The following is a 6,087-nucleotide window of genomic DNA, read 5'->3' as shown; positions in this document are numbered from 1 at the left end:
GCATTATACGAAACACTTAAAGAAGAATTAATATCTATTTTTTTCTACCTGTTCCAAAAATAGAAGAATAAGGAAAGCTTCCAAATTTTTCTGTGATGCCAAAATAACCCCAATACCAAAACTAGATAAAGACATTACAGAAAAAAAGAGATAACTACAGGCCAATAGCTTTTTGATAAATATAGTTGCAAAATCCCTCAACAAAATATTAGGAAAACATATCCAACAATACATTAAAAATATCATTCGCCATGATCAAGTGAAATTTATGCCTGGGATGCAAGTGTGGTTCAACATTCACAAATTAGGCAATATGGTACATAAAAACCATATGATCATTTCAATAGATGCAGAAAATTTTTTGGACAAATTACAATACCCATTAATGATTTAAAAAACCCTCAACAAAGTAGGTTTGGAGAGAACATAGTTCAACATAATAAAGGCCACATATAAAAAGCTCACAGCTAACATCATAGTCAATGTTGAAAAACTGCTCTTCTCCTAAGGTCAGAAATGAGATAAGGATGTACACTCTCACCACCCTTACTTAACACAATGCTAGAAGTAGTAGCCTCAGTAATAAGGTAAGAAGAGTGTGATTATGCTGAGTGAAATAGCTCAGAGAAAGACTAACACCATATGATTTAACTTATATGTGGAATGAAAGAAAAAATATATGAACATAGGGTAAAATAGAGAGGCAAACCATAAAACAAACTCTTAACCATAGAACAAACTGAGGGATGCTGGAAAGCAGGTGGAGAGGATAATAGGTTAAACAGGTAATGGGGATCAATGAGGGCAATTGTGATGAATACTGGGTATTATATGTAAGTGGCAAACCACAAAATTCTACTCCTGAAACTAATACTATTCTATCTGTTAATCAACTGGAATTTAAATAATAATGGGGAAAAAGAGAAATGAAAAAGTCATTCAAATTAGTAAGGGGAAAATAATGCTTTCACAATTTGCAGATCACATAATACTATATATCAAAAACCTGAAAGACTCACAAAATAAGTAATGGAAGTGATAAATAAATTCCTTAGGGACATAGCATACAAAATAAATATACAGAAATCCATTAAATTTCTATACAGTAATAAAGATGTAACAGAAAGATTTTTTAAAAAAATAGTCATCCCAATTACAATTTCACCACCAATAATAAAATACTTAAGAATAAACTTAACCAAGATGAAATACCTATACTCTGAAAACTATATAATATTGATGAAAAATTTAAAGATGGCATGAACAAATAGAAACATATACCATGTATAAGGATTGAAAGAATTAATATTGTTAAAATGTCAATACTACTCAATGAAATTTTCAGATTTAATGCAATCCCTATCAAAATACTAACAACATTTTCCCCAGTAGAACAAACAATTCTAAAATGTACATAGAACTACAAAAGCCCCCAAATAGCCAAAGCAACATTGAAAAGGGGGAAAAACAAAGCTGGAGGTATAATAATCACAAATTTCTAAATGTATTGCATAGCTGTAGAAATCAATATAGTATGGTACTGGCACAAAAACAGACACATAGATCAATGGAACATATTAGAAAGAAATAATCCCACAATAATATGGTCAATTAATCGTTGACCAAACAGCAAAGAATATTGAATAAAAAAATATAGTTTCTTCAATAAATGGTGCTGAGAAATCTGCACAGCCTTATGCAAAAGAATGAAACTAAACCACCTTCTTATACCACATGCCAAAATAAGCTCAAAATGGATTAAAAACCTAAACTGATACCAGAAACCATAAAAATCCTGTTATAGAGCCCAGACATTTCTTTTACATTGGCCATAGCAATATTTTTCTACAAATGTCTCCTGATACAAGGGAAATCAAAGCAAAACTGAACTACTGGGACAACATCAACATAAAAAGCTTCTGCACAAGGAAGGAAACAATATACAAAACTAAAAGGCAACCTAGAAAGTGGGAGAAGACATTTGCAAATGATATATCTGATAATTGGTTAGTATCCAAAATATATATGAAAATCTTATACCACTCAGCACTCTAAAAAACAAATAATCCAATTAGAAATAGAAGACATTGATCAGGCATTTCTCCAAAGAAGACAGGTAGATGGTCAACAGACATTTGAAAAGATGTCAAACATCACTAATCATCAGTAAAATGCAAATCAAAATTAAAGGAGACATCAGGTCACACCTGTCAAAATGTTTAAAATAATTAAAAAATCAACAAATAATAAATGTTGATGAGGATGTAGAGGAAAAGAAACTCTAATGAACTGTGGTGGAAAGGTGAATTGGTGAAGTCACTATACTAAATAGTATGGAAGTTCCTCAAACAATTAAAAATAGAACTACCAGGGCACCTGGGTGGCTCAGTAGTTGTGCATCTGCCTTTGGCTCAGGTCATGATCCCAGGGTTCTGGGATAAGTCCTGCATTGGACTCCCAACAGTGAGCCTGCTTCTCCCTCTGCCTGTGTCTCTGCCTCTCTCTGTGTCTGTCATGAATAAATACATCAAATCTTTTTAAAAATAAAAATAGAACTACTATATCATCCAGTAAATCCACTGCTGGGTTTTCACCTCCAAAATGAAAACATTTATTCCAAAAGATATATATATATATATATATATATATATATATATATATATATATATAGAGAGAGAGAGAGAGAGAGAGAGAGAGAGAGAGAGAGAGAGAGGAGAGTCTCCCACAGCCGCCTCCCCCAAGCATGGCACAGGGCCTCGCCTCACTATGGCAGCACGGCACAGCACGTTCGACTTCAAACTCGGTGCCAAAGCTGATAGCGAGAACATTCTAAAAGGCCTCCAGTCCATTTTCCAGGAGCAAGGGATGACGGAGTCAGTGCACACTTGGCAAGACCATGGTTATCTAGTGACTTACATAAACAAAAATGGCAGCTTTGCCACTTTGAGAATTTACCCACATGGATTGGTGTTGTTGGATCTTCAGAGTTATTATGGTGATTTGCAAGGCTAAGAAGTTGACAGTCTTTTGAACAAAGTAGAAGAAAGAATGAAAGAATTGAGTCAGGACAGTACTGGGCAGGTGAATTGATTACCACCCATAGTTTGAGGAGGGACCATGACAGATACTGGCCCACTGCTGATGGTCTCCTGGTTGAGTAGGATATAGATGAAATCGTGTATGATGAAGATTCACCTTATCAGAATATTAAAATTCTATACTCAAAGCAGTTTGGAAATATTATCATCCTTAGTGGGGATGTTAATCTGGTGGAGAGAGGTTTGGCATATACCTAGGCCATCATGGGCAGTGGAAAAGAAGACTATGGTGGCAAAGATGTGCTGATTCTCAGGGGTGGAGATGGGGGCATATTATGTGAAACAGTCAAACTGAAACAAAAGATGGTCACTATGGTAGAGATCGACCAAATGGTGATTGATGGATATAAGAAATACATGCAAAAAATATGTGGCGACGTCTTAGACAATCTTAAAGGAAACTACTATCAGGTTCTAATAGAAGACTGTATTCTAGTACTGAAGAGGAATGCCAAAGAAGGAAGTTTGATTATGTGATTAATGATTTGACAGCTGTTCCAATCTCCACATTTCCAGAAGATTCCACATGGGAGTTTCTCAGACTGCTTCTTTCTTTTTTTAATTGGAATTCAATTTGCCAACATATATCATAAGACCCAGTGCTCATCCCGTCAAGTGCCCCGCTCAGTGTCCATCACCCAGTCACCCCCAACCCCCCAAACTTTCCACTACCCCTTGTTCATTTCCCAGAGTCTCAGACAGATTTTTGATCTCTCAATAAAAGTACTGAAACAAGGTAGGAAATATTTTACACAAGATAACTGTGTGAGTTTGACAGAAGCCTTGTTGCTCTATGAAGAACAGTTCGGCCGCCTGTATTGTCCTGTGGAATTCTCAAAGGAGATGGTCTGTGTTCCCTCGTACCTGGAATTATGGGTATTTTACACTGTTTGGAAGAAAGCTAAACCTTAGAGACCGATCTCTCCTAATCATGTGTGCTGCAAATAGCCTTCCTGACTTTCATATGCTGTACATGACATTGAAATGAGTCAGGCAATTGATTGTGAATCCTTCAAGTTTTCTTTTTTTAATTATTATTTTTAATTTAAACAAAGCAAATGGAAAGTGTATATTTTGATGCACTAGGGTGTTAAATATTTTTAAAGTCAGTTGAAGGATGATTAGACAGCACAGCAAAGGCTGCTAAATGCATTGAATCCCTAGAATGTGATTTTTGTTACTTTTCTGTATGTGTGTGTGTGGGGGGGGGGCTTTTTGTTTTTGTTTAGAATTTGGTGCTTATAAGAAAGAGTTAAGAAAAAATGAGGGATCACTGGGTGGCGCAGCGGTTTAGCGCCTGCCTTTGGCCCAGGGTGCAATCCTGGAGACCCGGGATCAAATCCCACGTCGGGCTCCCAGTGCATGGAGCCTGCTTCTCACTCTGCCTATGTCTCTGCCTCTCTCTCTCTCTCTGTGTGTGTGACTATCATAAATAAATAACAATTTTTGGGATCCCTGGGTGGCGCAGTGGTTTGGCGCCTGCCTTTGGCCCAGGGCGCGATCCTGGAGACCCGGGATCGAATCCCACGTCGGGCTCCCGGTGCATGGAGCCTGCTTCTCTCTCTGCCTCTCTCTCTCTGTCTGTCTGTCTCTCTCTCTCTATGCGACTATCATAAATAAATAAAAATTTAAAAAAAAAAAAAAAAAAAAAAAAAAAATAAATAACAATTTTTAAAAAGATGGAGTTTTAAAAAAAAGGAAAGAAAAAATGAATAGCAATGCTTCAATTAAAATTATAAATGACAAACCTATATATATATATATATATATATATATATATATATATATATATATATATTTCTTGTGCCATTTTTTACAATGACCAAATTATGGAAACAGCCCATTTATCCATGGTTAGATGATGGTGAAGGAAATGTGGTATATGTATATAGGCAATGGAATATTACTTAGCCATAAAATACAATGAAATCTTTCCATTTACAGCAATATGGATGCATGGATGGGTCTGGAGAGTATAGAGCTAAGTGAAACAAGTCAGTCAAAGAAGACAAATACCATAATTTCACCTATATGTGGAATTTAAGAAATAAAACAAATGAACAAACAGAATAAAAGATACCCCCAAAAATATTTTATTAAAGAACAATCTAATGGTTACCAGAGGGAATGTAGATAGGGGATGGTTGAAATAGGTGAAAGAATGAATCTAATATAATATTCTTTGTCAACTTTACTGGATTTTAAATTTTTAAAAATAAAAATGAAAAGGCCCTTTGTTCCTCATTATTACTTCCTTTGTTATAGATTAGATTGACCATATATACCTGTTTTTTTCCTGAGTTCTCTCTCGTATTCCATTAATCTCTCTCTCTCTGTCTCTCTCTGTCTCTCTCTCTGTGTGTGTGTGTGTGTGTGTGTGTGTGTGTGTAAAAGTAAGATATTTTGATTTCTACTGAATATATCAGTTCTATTAATTGTGGTGGATTCTTTAGGGTTTTAAATGAATGATAATATGCAATAATGAAATACTGACAGTTGTATTTCATGCCTACCAATCTGGATACCTTTTATTTCCCTTGTCTGATTGCTGTGGCTAAGACTTCTAGTACTATTGAATGAATGTTCTGCTAGCTTTGCATTTGTCATATATGGTCATTATTATGTTGAGGTATGCTCCCTCTAACCTTGTTGAGAATATTTATCATGAACTGATGTTATATTTGATCAAATGAATTTTCTGCATCTATTGAGATCATTATGATTTTTATCCTTCATTTCATCAATGGGGTGTATCAATCACATTTGTTGATGTGCAAAAACTGAACTATACTATGGCTTTTTCATTGGAATAAATAAAAATTCATACTAATTCATCCCTTTAATATATTGTTGGATTCTGTTTGCTAATATATCATTGGGGTTGTTGCATCTATGTTCATCAGAGATATTGACTTTTTTGCAGCATCTGTCTGATTTTGTATCAGTGTAATGCTGGCCTCAAATAATGAATTCATAAGTTTTCTTTCAT

General features: G+C 35.1%; 1 pseudogene; it reads left to right on the top strand.

The window, feature by feature from the left end:
- The first annotated feature begins 2,766 nt into the window (after positions 1 to 2,766).
- On the top strand, positions 2,767 to 4,010 carry LOC112911016 (spermine synthase-like; annotated as a pseudogene).
- Positions 4,011 to 6,087: the final 2,077 nt, after the last annotated feature.

This window comes from Vulpes vulpes, chromosome 7, assembly GCF_048418805.1.
Source record: "Vulpes vulpes isolate BD-2025 chromosome 7, VulVul3, whole genome shotgun sequence".
Lineage (NCBI taxonomy): Eukaryota > Metazoa > Chordata > Mammalia > Carnivora > Canidae > Vulpes > Vulpes vulpes.
This window is presented reverse-complemented; position numbering and strand designations above follow the sequence as displayed.